Consider the following 23,497-nt stretch of genomic DNA (forward strand, 5'->3'; position numbering starts at 1 on the left):
GGTGTATCTTTGGCTATGTGTATTTTCACCAAAAAAAAAAGGTTGAGAAGTTAGAGGGTTAATATGTTGTGGGGTTGTTAACCAATGTCATAAAACAACATGTGTACTACTATTTCAGGAGAAACTATTTGTTGTGGAAGCCTTCACCTTAAGTACAATAAAATATATTTTTAAAAAAATGGATCAAGGACCTAAATGTTAAAGCTAAAATTATAAAATTCTTGGAAGAAAACATAGGGGCAAAAGTATGGAACCTAATTTTTTTTAATGATAAGATTATCAAACGCAATTACAAATGCATGAGCAGCAGAAGAAAAATTAGATAACTGGTACTTCAAAAAAGTTAGATACATATGATCATCAAGTCTTTCTTAAGAGGAAAAAGACAACCTACATACTGGCTGAAAGCAGAGAATATCAGAAAGATGTTTACCCGTGTTTTATTGACTATGCAAAGGCATTCCACTGTATGGATCATAACAAATTATAAATAACATCGTAAACAATGGGAATCCCAGAACACTTAATTGTGATCACACGGAACCTATACATTGATCAAGAAGCAGTCGTTGGAACAGAACAAGGGGATACTGCGTGGTTTAAAGTCAGGAAAGGTGTGTATCAGGGTTGTATCTTTTCATCATACTTATTTAATCTGTATACTGAGCAAATAATCAGAGAAGGTGGACTATATGAAGAGGAACGCAGCATCAGAATTGGAGGAAGACTCATTAACAACCTGCAATATGTAGATGACACAACTGTGCTTACTGTAAGTGAAGGCGACTTGAAGCACTTACTGATGAAGATCAAAGACCACAGCCTTCAATAAGGCTTACACCTCAACATAAAGAAAATAAAATCCTCACAACTGGATCAGTAAGCAACATCATGATAAACAGAGAAAAGATTGAAGTTGTCAAGGATTTCATTTTACTTGGATGCACAATCAACATCCATGGAAGCGGCAGTCAAGAAATCAAAAGGCCCATTGCACTGGGCAAATCTGCTGCAAAAGACCTCTTTAAACTGTTAAAAAGCAAAGATGTCACTTTAAGGACTAGGTGCACCTAACCCAAGCAGTGGTGTTTGCAATTGGCTCATATGCATGCGAAAGCTGGACGATGAATAAGGAAGACCGAAGAAGAATTGACACCTTTGAATTGTGGTGTTGGCAAAGAATATTGAATATACCATGGACTGCCAAAAAAATGAACAAGTCTGTCTTGGAAGAAGCACTACTAGAATGCTCCTTAGAAGCAACAATGGCGAGACTACGTCTCACATACTTTGGACATGTTATCAGGAGGGATCCATTGCTAGAGAAGGACATCATGCTTGGTAAAGTACAGCGTCATCAGAAAGAGGAAGACCCTCAACAAGATGGATTGACACAGTGGCTGCAACAATGTGGCTCAAGGATAACCATGATCATGAGGATGGTGCAGGAGCGGGCAGTGTTTCATTCTGTTGTACATAGGGTCGCTATGAGTCAGAATCAACTTGATGGCACCTAACAACAAAAACATACTGGGAAAAATTTTTCAGGAACAACATATCAGATAAGGATCTAATAACCAAAAAATATATAAAACTTTTAAACTTAACAACAAAAACCAAATAATCCAATCAAAAAATAGGCAAGGGCATGAACAGACACTTTTCAAAGAGGACATTCAAATGGCCAACAAACACATGAAAAACTGCTCATTGTCATTAGCTTTTAGAAAACCCCAGTGCCGTTGAGTAGTGACCCTATAAGACAGAGTAGAACTGCCCCTTAGGGTTTCCAAGGAGTGGGGCTTGTGGATTCAAACTGCCAACCTTTTGGTTAGCAGCCTGAGCTCTTAGCCACTGCACTACCAGGGCTATTGGCTATTAGAGAGATGTGAATCAAAACTACAATGACATACCACCTCACACCTGCTAAAATGGCATTAATCAAAAAAACAAAAAACAACAAATGTTGGTGAGGATGTGGGGAGATTCGAATCCTCATCCATTGCTGATGGGAACGTAAAATTGTACAACTTCTGTGGGAAACAGTATGGCAATTCTTCAAAAAAATTAAAAATAGAACTACCTTATGACCTAGCAATTCCACTCCTAGGTATATACCATAGGAATCTAATAGAAGAGACACGAATAGACATATGCACATCTATGTTCATTGCAGCACTACTCAAAATAGCAAAAAGATGGAAATAACCTAAGTGCCCATCAAAGGATGAATGGATAACAAAATGTGGTACATACATACAATGGAATACTACTTAGCCATAAAGAAGAAGAAGTTCCAAAACATCTTGCAACACGGATGAACCTGGAGTATGTTATGCTGAGTGAAATAAGTCAATCACAAAAGGACAAATACTGTATGATTTCACTTTTATGAAATGTCAAGAATAGGTATATATACAGAAAGCAATGTTCATTGGTGGTTACCAGAGGTGGGGAGTGGGTAAGAGGGGGAGTCATTCCCTATATAGTAGTCACTTTTTGTTTATGGCGATGAGAAAGATAGCACCAAATGTGGGTAAAGTATGCAGAGCTTGACTAGTGTAGCTGATGCTACTAAGTTGTACACAAGAAAAATGATGTATTGGTAAATGCTATGTTATATATAATTTTGCAACAACAACAACAAAAATATATATATAAAACAAACAAATAGGGGCTACAAATACTGATACTTCTTAGATATAACCAATCACCTCACATGATTAGTTTTCTTGGTTTGGAGACTTAGGGTTATAGTCTCACAAGACAATTTAGTCAATTGGCATAATATAGTTCATAAAGTTTATGTTCTGCATCCTAATTTGGTGAGTAGTGTCTGGGATCTTAAAAGCTTGCAAGTGGCCACCTAAGATACAACTCTTGGTCTCTATTTGTCTAGAGCAAAAGAGAAAGAAGGAAACCCAAGAATCAGAGAAGGAACCAGACTACAGGACTAATTGTCTCCATGAACCATGGCCTCCTCTACCTCAAGACCAGAAGAACTAGATAGTGCCTGACTACCAGTACCAAACATTTTGCTCAGGGTCACAACAGATGTATCCTGATAGAAAGGGAGAAAAATGTGGAACAGAACTTCAAATTCTCAAAGAATCCAGACTTATTGGACCCATTGAGACTGGAGGAATCCCCAAGACTATTGCCCTGAGATACTCTTTAAACCTTGAACTGAAACTATCCCCTCGAGTCACCTTTTAACTAAATATTAGTTTAGCACAAAAGTAAAGAATGTCACCCTTGAGTACTGTGCTCTTTTAAAAAAATTATCTATATGAGACCAATGAACAACAGTTACTCTAAAGCATGGATGCGAAGTTTGGGAGGCAGTGAGACTAAGTTAATGGGAATGGAAATAATGAAAATGTTGACAAAATGTGAAGAACGTAACCAATGTCACTGAACATTATACGTAGAAGTTGTTGAATGGAACCTGATTTGCTGTGTATACGTCCATCCAAAATACAATAAAATATTGTTTAAAAACTATATGAAATTTTAAAGATATACCGCAATCAAGTGAGATTTACACCAAAAATGCAAGGATGGTGCAATATCAGGAAATTAATTAACATAATTGACCATATTAACAGTTATAAAAAGAACATCACTTGGTATTTCCATAGACGCTGAAAACATGTTTGACAAAACTCAGTACTCATTCTAATAAAAACACTTGAGAAAATAGCAATGGAATAATACATTGGAAATATATATATATATATATTCAGTCCCAAACCTAGCATGTTACTTAATAGGGAAACACTAGCGGCATAAGGAATAAGACAAGAATGTCCACTGTCTCCACTCTTATTTAACATTGTACAGGTAGTCCCCCACTTACGACAGACTTCCCTTCCAACAACTCCATTGTAAGTCGGTTCTAACTCAAGTCAAACACCTCTTTTTTTTTTTTAGTTTTCATTACTATTGCCTTGTATTATCAGTCTCTTCATAAATCCTATCTTTGAACATCTGACAGTGAACATCTGAGAATGATAACATCAGCAAATTACACACTGCAACACTGTATATAGTACATATTACCAATGATAAGATAGAAAAAAATAGACAGTCGTAAGTGCGCTTCATTGTAACTTGAATATGTCATAAGTTGGGGACTACCTGTACTAGTGATATCAGTCAACACAATTATATAAAATGATTAAACGTATAAGAATTGGAAAAAAGCAAGTAAAACTATTTGTATTTTTAGAAGGCATGATAGTACACTTTGAAAATCCTAGAGAATCAAGAAGACAACCAATTCAAACAAAGAATTTAGTAAGTGTTGTGGGTTGAATTGTGTCCCCCCAAAAGACATGTTGAAATCCTAACCCCCAGAACCTGTTAATGTGACCTTATTTGGAAATAGGGTCTTTGTAGATGTAATCAAGCTATGATGCAGTCATACTGGATTGAGGTGGACCCTAAACCCAGTGACTGGTGTCCTTATAAAGAGAGAGAGGATTGGAGACACAGAGACACAGAAGGAAGAAGGCTATGTGCTGACAGAGGCAAACATTGGACTGATGAAGCTACAAGCCAAGGAACACCAAGAATTGCCAGAAACCACCAGCAAGTTAGGAAGAAGCAAAGAAGGATTCCTCCCTAGAGCCTTCAGAGGGTGCATAGCCTTACCAACACTTTGATTTTGAACTTCTAGTCTCCAGAACTATGACAGAACAAATTCCTGTTGCTTTAAGCCACTAAGTTTGTGACGATTTTTTATGGCAGCCCTAGGAAACTAATCCAGTAAGGTATTGGGATATAATATTAATATTAAAATCTATAGCCTTCATATACACCAATAATAATCAATTAGAAGATATAATGGCAGGTAAAACTCCATTTATAACAAAACAAAAAAAAACAAACCCATTGCTGTCAAGTTGATTCCGACTCATAGTGACCCTATAGGACAGAGCAGAACTGCCCCATAGGATTTCCAAGGAGCAGCTGGTGGATTCAAACTGCTGACCTTTTGGTTAGCAGCCATAGCTCTTAACCACTACACCACCAGAGTTTCTCCATTCATGATGGCAAAAATAAAATTCTTAGGAATAAACTTACCAAGAAATATGAAAAACCTGTATGAAGAAATCTATACACCACTTCTGAAAGACACAAAACTAGACTTGAACAAATGGAAAGGCTCCCTCATTCTTGAATAGGAAGTTTCAACATCAAGATGTACGTTTTCTCCACATTAATTTATAAATTTAATACAATCCTAATAAAACACCAAGATTTTCTCTGGAACTAGACAAGTTGTTAATAAAGTTCATATAAAAAAATGAACACATGAATAGCTATCCAAAAATATTGAGGGAGGAGTAGCTCTACCAGATATTAAAATGTATTACAATGCCTCTATATGTTAAAAAGTGTGGTACTGGTACACAAGTAGAGCAAGAGATTAGTGAAAAAGTCCAGAAATAGACCCAAGAACATTTGGAAATTTTAATTTATGATAAATAGGTTAAATCACTGGAATAAAGACAAACTTTTTACTAAATGGTCCCAGGATAACCAGGTAGTCATTTGGAAAAGGATAAAATTAGCTCCACATGTAAAAATAAATTCCAAAAGGATCAGAGATTTAAATGATTAAAAAACTGAAACTATACAAGAACTAGAATAAAACTTGGGTTAAGAGAAAGCTTTCTAGTTATAATTCAAAATCCCAATGCAATAAAAGAAAAGATTGATAAATTTGACAATGTGAAAACAAAAATATTTGTTTTGTGTGGCAAGAGACATCGTAAGCAAAAATCAAAAGACAAACAAGAAACTGGTAGAAAATATTTCAGTATATAACACAGCAAAAATAAAAAGATAAATAAGAAATTGGTAGAAAATATTTGCAGTATATAAGATGAAAGGCTTACATTCCTAATATAAAAAAGAATACAAATACATAAAGAAGTTTTAATCAAGGAAAATTAGGCCAAAAATCCCATAGAACATGTACAAAAGACATGAACAAATAATTCACAAAAGAAAATAGTCTACTTGACTCATAATAAGAGAAATAATGTTAATTAAAACTACTCCAAGACAAGCATTTCTAATTCATCATATTGACAAAATCAGAGGATTAGAAAGTCACTATTTTGCAACTATCATAGTAAAACAAATTTGGACAATAATCATCAGTGGATGCTGTACTGTGCCAGTTATCAGTTTATTGTCTCCCAGTCCTGAAATTCCCTTCTTTTTTGTCCTGCTTTATGATACTGGATCCACCCTGTAAACATTTCTCCTCTGCCAGCTGGCACGATGTTAAAGCTTTGTCAATAGAGGGCGATGTAGGGACACTGTAATGTGATAGCAACTGGAAGGTATATTTGTTCCTGGTTTCAGTCCTCCTTCACGTGTTATTAGGAGTTCTGGTGGCAAGGTGGTTAGGTGCTTGACTGCTAAACAAAACGTCAGTGGTTGGAACCCACCAGCTGCTCTGCAGGAGAAAGATACAACAGTCTGCTTCTGTAAGATTAAAAAAAAAACAAACCCTTTGCGGTCGAGTGGATTCCAACTCATAGCAACCCTATAGGACAGGATAGAACTGCCCCATAGAGTTTCCAAGGAGCACCTGGTGGATTCAAAGTGCCAGCCTTTTGGTTAGCAGTCATAGAACTTAACCACTACGACCAGGGTTCCCTCTGTAAGATTACAGCCTTAGAAACAGTGGCATAACTAGGGTTGCTGTCACCCAGTGAGGTAAACCATGGTGTCACCCCTCTCCCCCATGGACCTCCTCCGGTATCAGACCATAAAAAATCTTTAGTAATGTTTATTATCAATTTTAATCATAGAATAATATGTGATAAATACAGTTGTAAATTGCATAAATGTAATATTTCTTAGATTATATGAATACTAATAACAAAATTGTTTTGTAAAATCTTTCTACATTGAATTACAATATTATTAGTTACAATATTGTTAGAAGACTTTTTTGACTTTTCTCCTTCTGTTCCTTTAATTACTACTACTTCATTCTCAAAAAAAAATTATTGGTATAGGTTCTCAAATACTAATTACCACAATCTGTAGCTAAAACACCAGAAAATTTGACAAACTCAGGGACTGTAAACACACCAGCAGCAATGAAGACAACAACACGTGTTTTAGTGCATACAGAAAAAACTATGTGATTAGAAGCGTCGTTGTAATTGGGTAATAATGTCAACTCTGACCAGAGTGCGTTAGAAGGTTCAAAAAGTAGATTAGCATAGAGTTTTAGCCTTGCAGGTATATTGATACATGTAAGCTGGGCTTATGAAAAATGTTTTTGTTGTTACAACTAACTACAGGGATATTTTTATAAAAAATAATAAATTTCTGCTAAAACACTGCACAAAAATTTTATAGACAATCATTTTGGTGTCACCCCTTCTGACAGTGTCACCCAGTAAGGTCTGCACCCCCACACCCCCTGCACCTTCCTAGTGACACTGCTGCTTGGAAACCTTATGGGGCAGTTCTACCCTGTCCTATAGGGTTGCTATGAGTTGGAGTCAACTCGACGGCAATAGGTTTGGGTTTGGGTGTCCTTTGTTATTCAGCTTGAGAGTCAGTGGATTATTTTGTGTAGAAGGTAGTAGACTCACCTCAACTGACCTCAATAGACGGACTGCAGCCACATACTCTGGTCACACCTACTCATCCAGCAGCTACATTCTTGGCAGCTCCAGGAGGCTGCTTTTGCGGCAGCGTCTGGCCATGTCCTCAGGCAACCGTTTCCCCACTGACAGGCCATTTCTACAGGCCACCAAAAAAAACCAAACCTGTTGCAGCTGAGTCGACTACGACACTATAGGACAGAGTAGAACTACCCTATAGAGTTTCCAAGGAGCGCCTGGTGTATTCAAACTGCCAACCTTTTGGTTAGCAGCCATAGCACTTAACCACTATACCACCAGGGTTTCCTTCTACAGGCCAGCTCTGAACAAACCCTCAGGCAGTACTTTCCCCAGACAGTGGCCACTTTTAGGCAGACACTGGCCTGTGCATTCCTATTGTAGTCACACCGTCTTTGAAAAAGTCTGAATCTCAGCCTTGGTTATTTATTTATTTTTTGGTAGGGAACAGGTAGAGCGAGGAAGGTATCTCCTAAATCCTTAGCCTCTTCAATGTGTACTCTCTCTCAGCCTAGAGGTAGTAGCTGCTTTTTCTCTCTTGCTACTTCTGGATCTCTTAGAATCCTCTTTTATCCCTTTTGATAGTTACCCACCTTTTACTAGTTAACAGTTCTTTATATTAAAACTCCTCTGTTCAAATTTTGAGTGTGTTCTGTCTCCTGACTTGATCCTGATATAGATACTAGATCTATGGGGAGTGAGTTTAATAAAGAATAGAATATTTACATAGTTACAAACTACCTACAAATTACTTATTAACTACCAAAACCAAAACAAACAAACAAACTCGTTGCCGTCCAGTTGTTTCTACCTCATAGCGACCCTATAGGACAGACTAGAACTAGAAATCTTTATGGAAGCAGACTGCCACATCTTTCTTCCACTGAGTGGCTGGTGGGTTCAAACTGCCAACCTTCCAGTTAGCAGCTGAGCGCTTTAACCACTGTGCCACCAGGGCTCCTTTCATTAACTACAAAAGAAAAAAATAGTAGTTACACAGTGGGAAAACGACAATGTTTTAACCAAATGATCACAACATCACCAACAGGGAGCAAATAGACGTGTATCCAGATGTGATACCCTAAGAATACATCACTTATGTATTATTTCAATCAAAAATGCAAAATCTGAATATAATCATAAGAAAACATCAGAGAAACTCAAACTGAGAAAAATTCTATAACTAGCTTAGAACCTTCAAAAATGTCAATATAATTGCTGGGAACTCCTTTGCAGTGAATGATTTGGTCTTTGGTCCTGGTTCTGAGAGTAGGACCACAAGTGAGGCCAACCCAACTAAGAGGGATTACTTGGGGGCCTGATGCTAACCAAGCCTCAGGAGGCCGAGGGTGAGGCCAATAAAAGCCTTGGAAGATGAAGGCTCACTGGAGTTTGTGAACATTCAGCTGTTGGAGGAGGGGTGAACAAATTCCCTGAGGACACAGGAGCTCTGGGCTGAAGAACACCTACCACCACTACCACCAATCCTTGTTCCAGGATAGAGACATCAGCCCAGGGAAAAAGAGATTGCAAGATTCATCAGAAGAGACTGGCACCAGACGCAGTAGAAACCCTGGAGCCTGTAAAAGGCAGAGATGGGAAAAAAACAGCAGCAGAGGTTTGGAGAAGCAGAAGCCAGCCTCTGCTGACCAGACAAGTGGCAGCAGAGAGGCATGAGAGGAGTGGGCCAAGAACTGTAACACACTTGGGGCTGCAGCAACACTGAAGGCAGCTGAGACCGCAAGCGAGCCCAGGCAGCCACTAGCTGGCCTGGGCAGCAGCAGAGAGCAAGAGGCCCAGAGGAGGCGCAAGAGGTCTGTCTGAAGCTAGGGCTGTATCCAAAGCTTAGGGGGCCTGCCAGCCAACCTTACTTACACCCCGCATAGGGGCTGCACTCAGAGCAGGTCTGCTTTAAGAGAAGCTGGTCCAGGACTGACCTGAGGCTACTGGTTGAGAGCTGGACCAACAGCAAAGGGGGCGGGGCCAAGAGACGTGCCAGCCCAGTGTCAGAAGAGTAAACATCGATTCCCCACCATGAAACTGTTATTATGTATTGTTTTGCTATCTATTTTCCATGAGCTAATGCTCTGGGAGTGCATTCTGATGTGTTGTGTTCCGGCTCTGATCAATGAACGTGATATTAGTAGCGAACCACCGGTGTGTGCACCACAATAATAACTTTGTATTGTTTAAATAACCAGGAAGTGCATTACAGATGTGATGTGAATGCACTGCAATAATGAAAGGCAAAGAAATGCTGAGTATCTAGAGTAGATGCAAGGAGACTAAAAAGACATAACGATTAATGCAATATGTTATCCTGGGAGAAGGGGAGTGTTATAAATAACATCATTGTGACAATTGATAAAATTGGGATATGAATTGGATCAGATTAAATAAAGTATTGTATCAATGTTAAATTTCCTGAATTTGATAACTACTATGTAAGAGAAACTCCTTGTACTTAGGAAATATTTATGAAGGTATTAAGGGATAAAGGAACATGATATGTGTAAATTATTCTTGAAAGGCTCAGAAAATTATAACAACAACAATATGTTTATATAGACAGACAAACTGATAAAACAAATGTAGCAAAATGTTAAACATTGATGAATCTAGGTAGGGGGTGCACAGAATTTTTTCATACTATTCTTTCAGCTTTTCTGTAAGTTTGAAATTATTTCAAAATAAAGATATTTTTAAATTAAAAAAAATTTAAATGTGAAATAAAAACTTTTTTAGACAAACAACAAATGACATACTTTAATGGAAGTTCTTCAGGTAGGAAAAAAATTATTCCAGACAGAAACACAAAAAAGAATGAAGAGCCCCTCAGTGAAGGGATAAATATGTGGATAAATATAAATTAATAATGACTATACAAAACAAAAATAAGGTCTTATGGGATTAGAAACAAATTAAAAATTAAGGAATATGACAACAATAGCATGTTATGTCAAAGTAAGGGGTGAGTAGTGTTAAAGTCTTCTGAATATTTAGCATAACTGGAAAAGTGGTGAAACTAATAATTTGCATGAGACTGTAATAAGTTCAATATTTATGTTTTAATATTTACAGAAAGCATTGAAAGAATAAAGAATGAATAACTAACAAGGTAAAATAGGAGAAAATGGACTAGTAAGATAATGGTTGTTGTTGTTAGTTGCCATCCAGTCGATTCTGATGCATGGCGTCCTTTATTAATCCAAAATAATGCAAGCAAGAGAGAGAGGAAACATAAAACAAGCAGATCAAGTAGAAAATAAAGAGATGGTAAATACCAATTATGTAGGTAATTAATTGCAAAATATTTTAATTAAAAAGTTAGATCTTCAGACTGAGTTAAAAAAACAATCTACATATTGCTTACAAGAAACACACTTTAAAGAAGGACACAGACACACTAGAAAGAAAGAATGAAAGAAAAGAAACCATGTAAAAACTAACCGAAAGAAACATGTTATAGCTTCATGAAACATTTACCAAAATTGACCGTATGATGAATCATAAATGTAACATCAAAAAAAAAAAATTCAAAGGTTGGAAATTATTTAGATTATATTCTCTGGTTAGAGGGAAATAAAGCAGAAATAAAGTTCAAAATTAAGTGTAATAGAAAATACCTAACTCCTTTGAAAATAAGCAATACACTTGTAAATAATCTATGGGACAAAGAAAAATCAAAAAGGAAATTAGTATATATTTTGAACTAAATGATGATGAAGATAAACATTACCAGTGCTGGGAGGGAAATATATAGCCTTCAATGCATATATTAGAATTTAAAAGGCTGAAAATTAGCAAACTAACCTTTCTTCTCAAGAAACTAGAAAAAGAACAGCAAATCAAACCCAAAGAAAATTGAAGATAGGAAATAACCAAAAGAACAGAAAATTGTTGAATGGGAAACACACTAAAAAAAACTCAACAAAGCAAAAAATTGTTTTTCTGAAAACTTAATAAATTGATATGTCCTTAGAAGACTTATTAAGAAAAAGAAATAAAACACAAATACCAATATCAGGAATGAAGACAGGAACTTTACTACAGATCCTACTGTCATTTAAAAGATAATAAAAAGCATCACAAACAACTTTATGCCAATTAATTTGGAAATTTAAATAAAATGGATATATGCCTTGAGAAACACAAATTACTAAAACTGGCACAAGAAGAAATAAGAATAAGAAGAGTGCGTTATCTTTAAAAAAAATTGAATCCATAATTAAAATCTTTTCTAGAAAGAAAAGTCAAAGTCCAGATAATTTAATAGTAAATATTGTGATTATGAGAGAAAGCACAAGGAAAGCAGAGACTCAAACAGATACTTGTGCACCAATGTTCATTGCAGCACTATTCACAATTACCAAAAGGTGAAAACAACCTAAATGCCCATCAACAGATGACTGATAAACAAAATATGGTACATACATACATTGGAATATTACTCAATCAGTAAGAGAAATGAAGTTTTGATACGTGCTACAATATGGATGGGGCTCACAGACATTACGCTTAGTGAAATAAGTTGATCACTAAAGGACAAATATTGTATGACCTCACCTATATAAAAAGACAAGAAAAGGCAAATATATAGAGACCAAAGTAAGTTCATTAGCAGTTACCAGGGGCTGGGGTGAGATGTGCATTATTGCTTATGGAGTACAGAGTTTTGGTTTATGGTAATGGAAAAATTTCATTGATTAAGGGTAAGGTTACACAGCCAATGAATGTAATTGCTGTCAATAAGTTGTATACCTGTAAAAAGTTGAACTGGCAAAAGTTGTGTGATAGACGTATTTACAACAACAGCAAAAACAAAATCAAAAACAGTAACTGCTGAGGCTGCTTATGAACAACCAAACACCTCATGGGATTTGGTTCCTTGGTTTGGAGGTTTAGGGTCATGGTTTCATGGGACATCCCAGTTAATTGGCCTAATGACATGTTTAGTGCTTCTACTCTACCTCCTAGTTCATTGCCTAGTCCTTGGAGTCTTAAAAGCTTGCAAGAAGTCATCCAAGGTATAACAATTGGTCTCTATTCGCCTGGAGCATCAAAGGAAGAAGGAGAGTCAGTAATAGATGGAAGAGGTGGAATGTAAGTCTAACTTCCTCCATGAACAAGTGTCCCCTTTGCCATGAGACCAGAAGAACTGGATGGTGCCTTGCTATCATTACTGAACACTTTGATGAAAGGTTCTATAGAAGAATCCTGATCAAAACGGGAAAATGCAGAACAGAATTTCAAATTCTCATGGAATCCAGATTTTCTGGAGTCATGGAGGCTGAATGAACCCCCAAAACTATTGCTCTAAGATAATCTTTAAACTTTAAACCAGAAATATCCCCTGAAGTCCTCTTAAAACCAAACAATAATTTATCTCAACTAGTAAAGAATGTCTGCCATGAGCATTGTGCTCTTTCAGGATCTATCTATATGGGATCAAATTGACATCAGCAACTGGAAGGACTAGCTAGAAACCCTAGGGGACAGCGAGTTTATGTTAATGGAGGAGGAACAACTGAGAAAAGGAGATGAGAATGGTTGCACAACTGGAAGAATGTAGTCAGTGTGACTGAATTATACATGTAGAAGCTGTTGAACTGGTGTATATTTTGCTGTGTATATTCTCAACAACAACCACAAAAATAAGTTATAAAAAAAGAAAGAGAGAGAAAGCACAGGGAAGGAATTACTATGTGATTATCTCAATGGATGTAGAAAAAGCATTTTCTAAAATTCAACTATCATTCACAATTAGAAACAAATCTCTTAGCAAACTAGGAATAGAACAGAAACTTCTTAACGTGATAAAAATTATCTAAAAAAGAAAGAAAGAAACCTTCAGTACATGTCATACCTAACCGTGAAATATTGAAAACTTAACTCCCTAAGATTGGTGTGAAACAAACATGTGCACTATTACATTTCTGTTAACCATTGTACCACTGGCCCTAGCCAGTAAAATAAGTCAAGTGAAAGAAATAAAAGGCCAAAGGATTCAAAGGGAAGGAAAAAAAACAAACTGTCATTATCTACAGACTACACAATTGTGTATGTAGAAAATCTAAAAGAACTCAAAGACAAACTGAAATTAGTAAGTACATAAAAATAAATTTTATTTCTCTATACCAGCAACAAACAAGTAGAAAATAAAAATTTATAAGAGCATTTTTTAAAAACCATATATGTAGGAATAAAGCAATGAAACATGTGCAGAAAAACAATACACACGTTAATGAAGTCGTCAGTAAATAGAAGGATATGCCATGTTTATGGGTTGGACAACTCAACATTGTAAAGATGTAAAATTGATCTATAGATTCAATACAATCCCAGACAAAACTCCAGCAGGTTTTGTGTTTTTTTGTTTTTGCAGAAATTGAGAACCTGTTCGTTAAATTTATATGGAAATCTTGAAGACTCCCAAAGAAGAAAAACAAATCTGGACAACTTACCAGATATCAAGACTTATTATAAAGCTACAATAGTTAAGTGAGTGTGAAATTGGTACAATAATAAACAAGTATATCAATGGAACAGAACAAAGTCCTGAAAGGGACCCATGTATACATAAAACCTGAAAACAAACTCGTTGCTGTTGAGTCAATTTCAACTGATAGTGACCCTATAGGACAAAGTAGAACTGCCTCATAGGGTTTCCAATGCTGTAGTCTTTATGGAAGCAGACTGCTACATTTTTCTCCGATGGAGCGGCTGGTGGGTTCAAACTGCCAACCTTTTCAGTTAGCAGCCGAGTGCTTAACCACTATGCTACTACGGCTCCCATGCATATATAGTCACCTGAATTATGACAAAGTTGATCCTACAATGGAATGGCGAAAGGATGTTCTTTTCAGTAAATGCTGCTGGATCATGTGGATATTCATACAGAAAAATTTTTTTTTTTGATCCCTACCTCACACTGTATATAACAATCAATTCCAGATGTATTGTAGATTTAAAAGGTAAAGATAAAATTTTTAGACCAGACAAAGGAAATATCTTCATTATCGTGGGGTAGGCAAAGATTTCTTAAAACACAGAAAAAGCACTCATCACAGAGAGAAAAATGACCAGCTGAATTATACTACAATAAAGAACTCAAAAGATTTGTATCCAAAATGAAGATCTCCTACAAATCAACAATAAAGACTACCTGAAAAAATAATGAGCAAAATATTTGAAAAAGATGCTTCACAAAAAAGGCTATCTAAATGGTCATTGTCATGGTTTGAATTATGTCCTCCAAAAAATGTGTGTATCAGTTTGGCTAGGCCATGATTCCTGGTACCGTGTGATTTTCCTGTATGTTGTAAACCTGCCTCTATGATGTTAATGAGGGCAGATGGGTGGCAGTTGTGTTAGTAAGGCAGGACCTGATCTATAAGACTGGATTGTGTCCTGAGGCAATCTCTTGAGATATAAAAGACAGACGTAAGCAGTGAGACAGGGGGACCTCATACCAACAAGAAAGCAGTGCCGGGAGCAGAGCACATCCTTTGGACCAGGGTCCCTGCACCAAGAAGCTCCTAATCCGGGAGAACACTGTGGAGAAGGCTGAGAGAGAGAAAACCTTCCCCTGGAGCTGACACCCTTAATTTGGACTTTTAACCTACTTTACTGTGAGGAAATAAACTTCTCTTTGTTAAAACCATCCACTTGTGGTATTTCTGTTATGGCAGCACTAGATAACTAAGACAGTCATTAAGCATGTGAAAAGGAACTCAGCGTCATTAGTCATTCAGAAATTACAAATTAAAACCACAACGTAACACCTGCTAGAATGGCTGAAATGAAAAAATACTTAATATTGGCAAGAGCAAACAGAGCTTTCTCAAACTGCCAATGAGAGTGTAAATTTGTGCAATTCTTTTTAGAAAATGTTTGGCAGTATCTCCTAAGGCTGAACATATACATACCCTATTACTCAGCAATTCTATTTCTAGCTATATTCCTACATACTTACACACACGTACATATATTCAAGAAAAGATATGTATAAGAATGTGCAAAACACTACACAAAATAATCACAAATAGAAAACTACCCAAGTATCAACCAAGAGTATAATGGATATATAGTAATGAGAATGAATGAACCACAACCATAAGCTATGGATGAACCTCACAAATATAGTTTTGAGCAAAACAAGCCAAGCACAAAGGAATACATACTGTATGATTTCATTTATGTAAAGTTCAAAACAGGCAAAACTAACTCAAGATGTTACAAGTCAGAATAGAGGTTACCTCTGGTGGGGGCAGAGACTCAAAGGAGACTTCAAGTCATCCTAGGTCTCCACTTTCCCAGCCTCCACCCCCTTACCAGAACAATCTACCACCTACATATCCCTCAGGGCCATCCCTTCCTGTGCCCTTAGTCAGGAGCCCATCACTTCTCACTTGTATTCCAGCATGAGCTGCTCTCTGATCTCCAGGCTCTGGGCTCTCCTCCTTCAACTTACCCTCCACATAGACTGCTGCAAGTGATTGTTTCAGAATACAACACTGATTCCATCTGCTCCCTGCTTAAAACCTTTGAAGGACTTCCAATGCCCCATCCCTTTAGCCAGAAATACAGAGATTTTCCTAAATGATCTGCTTTCTGCAAACTTCAACCTAGAACATGGCTTGACACAGAGGAAATATCAATTAATATTTATTAAATAAATAAATGAAGGAAGAAAGGATGGAATAGAAAGGAGGAAGGAGTAGGAGGGGATTGACGTATGAGATGATAAGGAAAGACTATTGGGAAATAAGGGAATGGAGGCTAGAGGGATGTTGGGATGTAGCCACAGAGAGGACCCAAGGGCTGGGTGACCTGGCTACTTCTGACCTCCAACACCAACGGATGACCAGGATCCTGCCCCACAGCCCTAAGCCCCACCGACCATCTCACCTTCAGACATCTGCAGAAACAAGTCACTGAGAGGCTGTCACTTGTTCTTAGGGGAAAAGGGCTGAACAGGAAGCCCCCTGGGCGACTAAGTCTATTGAGCTAGGATTCCAGACAACCCAGTCTCTAAATAAGCTCTAGATTTCCAAAGGTTTGGGGGCTGGAACCCTTTCCTTCCCTCTGTGGTGTGGGTCTCTGCACCCTGACAGGCCAGACCTTGCCTATTCGGTCATGGGACGCAGACCAAGGGAGGCTTGGCCATCCCAAGATCTTCCCAGAGGGCTGAATGGCTGAAGCTTTATGCTCCTGCCTTCTCACCAGGCTATCCTAGGAGAGCTGTGGAGAGGTGGAGAGGCTGTTCCCCAGGCCCAGGGACTCTGCCTCCTGCCATCCCTTCCCTGAACCCAGTGGGAATGCCAGGATGAAATTCCCTGAACATTGCCAATAAGAGCACTGCAAAGAGAGTCCTCTGGGGATAAGGGCAAGAGCAAGCAATGCTGGGAGTTTGGTGGCATTGTGATCTGACTACTTCCTTTTCCAGTTTTCTCAGAGGCTATGACCAGCCCAGGGGAGAGAGGGGGAGGAACCTAGTAACCCTACAGAAATGTCGAGAACTAAAGGCCTCATTGTGATTCCTTTTGCTCTGACTTATCAGTTAAACCCATGTTTGAATTACACTTCTAGTCCTTACTATCTACCATGGACAAGTCAAAACCCTTCTCCATTCCCCACCAGTAAAATACCTTGGGCAAATTATTCAACCTCTTGATGATAATTAAAAGTTGACCATAGAGCACCTACTCCATACTAGGTCCTGACCCGGGTCCCTGCAAACAGTATCTCTTAATTATAACCACACACCTAGAAAATAAGTATTATTATCCCCATTTTTCACACAGCAATGTTGAGTCCCATGGAGTGAGAAAATTAGTCCAAGAACTCACATCTTGTAAGTACAGAACCAGAATTTGAATCTAGTTCTAATGTTTGTTCTCTTAAGCTTGCTGTTATTCTGCCAATATTCCACTCTTCTGGGGTATCTGGGAGAATTAAATGAGGTAATGTGTGCAAAGTCCTGGCACAAGTCCCAGCCATGCCTTCTAAGATTGCGAGTTCCTGTACTTGTCTTCTTATCCTCTGTTGGGGCCTCAGTTTCCCAAGCTAGTCAGAATGACATAGTTGGACTCTGGGGTTCATCCTAGTTGAGGACAAGCTACTAGGTCTGTTGTTAAATCTTCAGAAATATTGTGAGCCAGTTGTTGAACACAGCCATTATTAAACACTAAATTATACAAAATACAATGAAATAAATTTCATTAAAAACAAGGTAATAAATTTTCAGAGCGTATCACACCTAATTATTTTGCTACATTTTACAGTTGTCTATGTTCTGGGGGTTGTTTTCACCTATTGTCCCTGTATAGGAGCCCTGGTGGCACAGTGGTTATGAGCTCAGGCTGCTAACCAAAAGGTCAGCAGTTCCAATCCACCAGCTACTCCTTGGAAACCCTATGGGGCAGTTCTACTCTGTCCTAAAGGGTCACTATGAGTCTGAATTGACTGGACGTCAATAAGTTTGTTTTGTCCCTGTATGATGCAAATACTATGAAATGGTGGCTACTGTGCATCTCTTCCCAGATCCAAGTTCAGTGACATGATGTTGGTAGCTTGAAATTGACCATGATAGGTGTATTTACACCACAGAGGTTGGTGAACCCTACAAATCAGAACTTTCTCCTACCCCAAGGAACAACTGTTAAACACTTACGAGCCCACCGCTGCTCCCAGCCCTGAGTCCTAAGAATCTAGACGTTTCAGGACCTTCTAATGCTAGAGGCATCCCACTCTGCTGCTTTGTGCTAATCACTATACCAGTTGCACTCCAGGCCTGGGAGCAGGGGTTGACAGACAAGAAAACAGTCTCAGAAAGGGTAAGGAACTTGCCTGAGGTCACATGGCTGCTAAAGGGAGGAACCTAGATTCAAACTGAGTCCATTACTACTCCACATGTCCACAGTCTGAACCAACAGGGTAGTTCTGTTGCCTAAAGAGCTAATATAATCTTGAGCTGCATTACTAACAGCATACTTTCCAGAATAAGAGAGGTAACACTCCTAGGGCTATTAGATTATTCTCTATGATGAAATTTGAATGAAAAAATGTGGAAATAATCAAATAATCATGTATGTGTGCCAAGATTTAACTACAAGGATACTCACAGCTCCATTGTTTTCAAGAATGAAAAATAATCCAAATGTGAAAGAGTAGGGAATCAATTAAATGAATGATTCTTTCACACAAAGGGCATCTCAGCAGCCATTAAAAATAATTAGTAATGAAGAAAAATATGCATGATTAATTCATAATTAAGTAACACAGGTGAGTAACACTAGTCACAAAAACAGTTGTATACCATAATCCTGTTTATGTAAAATATATAGGCAAAGAAAATGTGCTGGAAGGCAATTCATCAAAAAATCTACAATGGTCATCTCTGAATGTGGTATCATGAATGATAGCTAACCTCCCTCCCTCCAGTCTTAACTGGGCCACTTACTGGCTAAGTGTCTAAGTGTCCTGGGGCAAGTACTGGGCTCTCATTGGACCCACTCTCCTTAAGCAACCTGGGGACTTTGGGATGGGTAGATGTGATCCCCAAGGCCCCTCCAACCCTCAGCTCTTCCTCAGACTCAGCTAAGGTCTCAGAGGACTTCCTGGTTGGTGTCCTCCCTTGTACCCCACTGCCCCACACACACTTTCTCCAGCCCAGCATGATGGGTTCAGATATTCAGAGGGAGAAGAGAGTTTGGGCCCAGAACTCAAGACAGAAGAAAATGTGCTTTATAAATCCGTTTACTGAGGATGGAGCCAAAACACAAATAATAACCATCCCTTGCCCTCAGCCAAGAAGATCTGTCTAAGTGTCTAAGTCTAAACTAGTGGCTGCACCTAGACTCTGAGATTCCTCCTGCTGCCCAAGAGCTGGCCATGTTCATCAGTGGGGTTGGAGCCATTCCAGGGATAGGTATAAGGGAGCAGGCCAGACTCTGAATGCTCAGTTCTGAGCCAGGGAGCCCCACAAGCCTGGAGGAGAAGACGAAGGGCCAGTGAGAAGGGGGCATCTGGGAGCTCTGGCAGTCCTGACAATCTTGGGTCTGGAGCCTGGACTCCCTAATCGGCCCCAGGATGAGAAGGCATCTGGGAGGTACCCTGTAGGGATTAGCTCTCATTTGGTAAGACAGGTGCCCCAGAAAGTTTTCTGGGCTTGTGTCTGGGGAGGGGAATTAAAGGGAATAGCAGGAGGTGGTGATGACAGTAATGATCAAGATCATCTTAATGCTCCTTTGGGGGTATCCTCACAGAACTTTACAATTTACAAAGTGCTTTCACATGTATTTTCTCATCAGGTCCCAAGAGCACTGCTGTGAGAGAGGTGGTATCATCCGCATTTTACAGACAATGTTGATGATATCAATGATGCTGACAAATAATTACTGAGCACTTCTCATGACTCAAACCCTGCAGGATTCGTTGATGCTGTTTTTGGCTACTTCACTGCTCTCTGAGTCTGAAGAGGCTTCAAGGTCAACATGCCTAGCTCACTACTTTTCTATTACAGCCATGAAAACTAAAGCCCAGAAAAGAAAAGTGATTGGCCTATATGAGTTAGTGTAGGAGACTAGAACCTAGGTGTCCTGCCTCCCAGCCATGGGCCCTTTCCAATGCCCCCAGGCTCCTTCTTCTGCTTTGTTCTTTGTGAATTTGAAGAAAAAGCTACCCATCCGTCCAGCAATAGTCAATCATAGCAATCTGACCGTGTCCTCAGCACCTGAGTCCAGACTGTTTGTATCCCCGAAGATTCTAAATCCTGTCTGGGACAACGGAGGGCTATATGGATTAGACAAGCTAATAGGATAATAATAGCGACTATAACGGTAGTAACAAAAATAATAATAATAGCAAAAGCTTACAGGTATTGTTTACTGTTTGCCTTGTATTTTTCTAAGTGTTTTACTCAAAATAATCTAATTCTCAAAACATCCCTATGAAATAGGTAATATCTTCACCATTTTGCAGATGAATAATTAAGTCATAGAGATTTAGTAATTTGCCCAATGTCCTAGAGTCACTAAGTATAGGATTACTCTAGGATTAGTCTCCGTATTAACAAGTGGTGTGATGTTAAATGTCTAAAAACCAGCAAAAAAGGGGATGGGGAGAAAGAACACTAAATCAAGCCCGGGTTTGGAGCCAGACTGGCCTTTGTAAGTAGAACTCCATTGTTGCTGAGTTCATGTATAACTTCCCTATAACTTGAGTCTAGTTATAGGTCTAGAAGCAAAGAGAGATGGCAGGGTAGATTCTGTGGAGAACCTGCAGTGCCTTGCAAGGCAACTACCTCAGGGGAGGCCATTGCAGGCTATTCAGGCAAAGGAGGGATAATCTTCTCAGGCTTGGGTAGAAGAGCTGCTTCTACTGGCAAAGAAGACTTGGCAGAATTTAAGGGTTTGAGTACACCAGTTTCACCAGGATCTGCCCATGTGTCCCCATTCCATTTTTCAGGATCTCATTCCTTCCCAATGATGCCTCACTGTAACAGAAGACACACTGCAATGTTGGGAATTCAATTTGCATTGTAATTCATATAGGGCTTCATCATAGTCTCACTGCTTCCCATGCCCTCCTCTTTTCTGTCCTACCTCAGAGGGCTGTTGCTTACACACTTCCGGACAACAGCAGGCCCACCTCCCCTGGGCTCCCCCTTACTCCCTTGCTATTACACACTGTACTTGGTTTGGGAATTGTATATGTGTAAATCTTTCTGTCACATTGGACTGTGAGCTCCCTCAAGGCATGGACATTGTCTCAGTCATCTTTTTATACCCTTGAAAATTCTAACTCCCAAAAATCCCAAAGAGTCCTCAAGAAAATTTCTAGAGCTAATAGAGGAATTTAGCAAAGTTGCAGGGTACAAGGTCAACATACAAAAATCAGCTGTGTTTCTATATACCAGCACTGAGAAATCCAAAAGGGAAATTAGAAATTGTAAACAATTCAATATCATCGAAGAGAATAAAATACCTAGGAATAAATTTAACCAGGGACGCAAAGGATCTATACAATGAAAATTATAAAATACTACTGAAGGAGATTAGGGAAGACTTAAGTAAATGGAAAGCTGTTCCATGTTCATGGATTGGAAGACTTAATATTGTTAAGATGTCAATACTACCCAAAACGATCTATAAATTCAATGCAATACCAATCAAAACTTTAACAGCCTCCTTTACAGAAATGGAGAAAACAATCCTCAACTTTATGTGAAATGGCAAGAGGCCTCAAGTAGCTAAAGCAATACGGAAAGAGAAGAACAAAGTGAGATTCATATCTCCTGATTTTAAAACATACTATACAGTTACAGTAATCAAAACAGCCTGATACTTGTATAACAATAGACACATAGATAAATGGAATAGAATTAAGAGTCCAGAAATAAACCTACACATCTATGGCTAGCTGATTTTTGACAAGGGTGCTAAGTCCATTAGATGGAAAAAGAAGATTCTCTTCAATAAATGGTGATGTGAAAATTGGAAAATTTTTAACATGCAGAAGAATGAAACAGGATCCATGCCTCACACCACACACAAAAACAAATTCAAAATTGATTAAGGACCTAAATGTGTAAACTAAAACCATAAAATTCTTAGAAGAAAATGCAGGGGCAACACGTGAGCTTAGCTTTTAACGATGGATTACTTAAATAATAACAAAAGCACAAATACCAAAAGGCAAAATAAATAAATGGACCTCATAAAAATTAACAAGTTTTGTTCGTCAAAAGACTTTACTGAAAGAGTGAAAAGACAAGCCACTGACTGGGAAAATATCTTCAGAAACCATATATCTGATAAGAATCTAAAAACCAAAGTATATATAAAACTTTCACAACTTAACAACAAGAAGATAAATAACCCAGTCATAAAATGGGCAAAGACTTGAATTGACATTTCACTAAAGAGGACATTCAAATGGCCACTAAACACATGAAAAGATACTCAATGTCATTAGCCATCAGAGAGATGCAAATCAAAACCACAATAAGATACCATTTCACTCCCACTAGGATGGCTAGGATTTAAAAAAAAAAAAAAAAGTACGGACAATACCAAATGTTGGCAAGGATATGGGAAATTGGAACACTTATCCATTGCTGGTGGGAATACAAAATGGTACAGCTGTTGTGAAAAACAGTGTGATGGTTCCTCAAAAAGCTAAAAATAGAACTACCATATGACCTAGCAATTTCACTTCTAGGCATATACCCAAAAGACTTGAAAGTAGTGACTCAGAGACTTGTACACCATTGTTCATTATAGCACTATTCACAACAGCCAAAAGGTGGAAATAACCTAATTGCCCATCAGCAGAAGAATGGATAAACAAAACGTGCTAAATGCATACAATGGAATACTAGTCAGCTAGTAGAAGAAATGAAATCTTGATACATGCTACAGTATGGATGGAGCTTGAAGACATTACGCCAACTGACATAAGTCAATAACAAAAGGACAAATATTGAATGACCTCATTTACATAAAAAGACAAGAAAAGGCAAATGTATAGAGACCAAAGTTTATTAGTGCTTACCAGGGGCAGGGAGGATTAATGGTAACAGAAAAATCACACTGATAAAGATAGGGTTCACAGCTGATTATTGTAATTGCTGTCAATAAGTTGTACACCTGTAAAAAGTTGAATTGGCAAAAGTTATGTGATATGTATACTTAAAACAATGACAAAAAAAGAGTAGCTGCTGCTGATGCTGCTTATGTACAGTCAAAACCTCGTGGGATTTGGTTCCTTGATTTGGAAGCTTAGGGTCATGATTTCATGGGACATCCCAGTTAATTGGCCTAATAATGTGT

Source organism: Trichechus manatus, unplaced genomic scaffold, assembly GCF_000243295.1.
Source record: "Trichechus manatus latirostris isolate Lorelei unplaced genomic scaffold, TriManLat1.0 scaffold00015, whole genome shotgun sequence".
Lineage (NCBI taxonomy): Eukaryota > Metazoa > Chordata > Mammalia > Sirenia > Trichechidae > Trichechus > Trichechus manatus.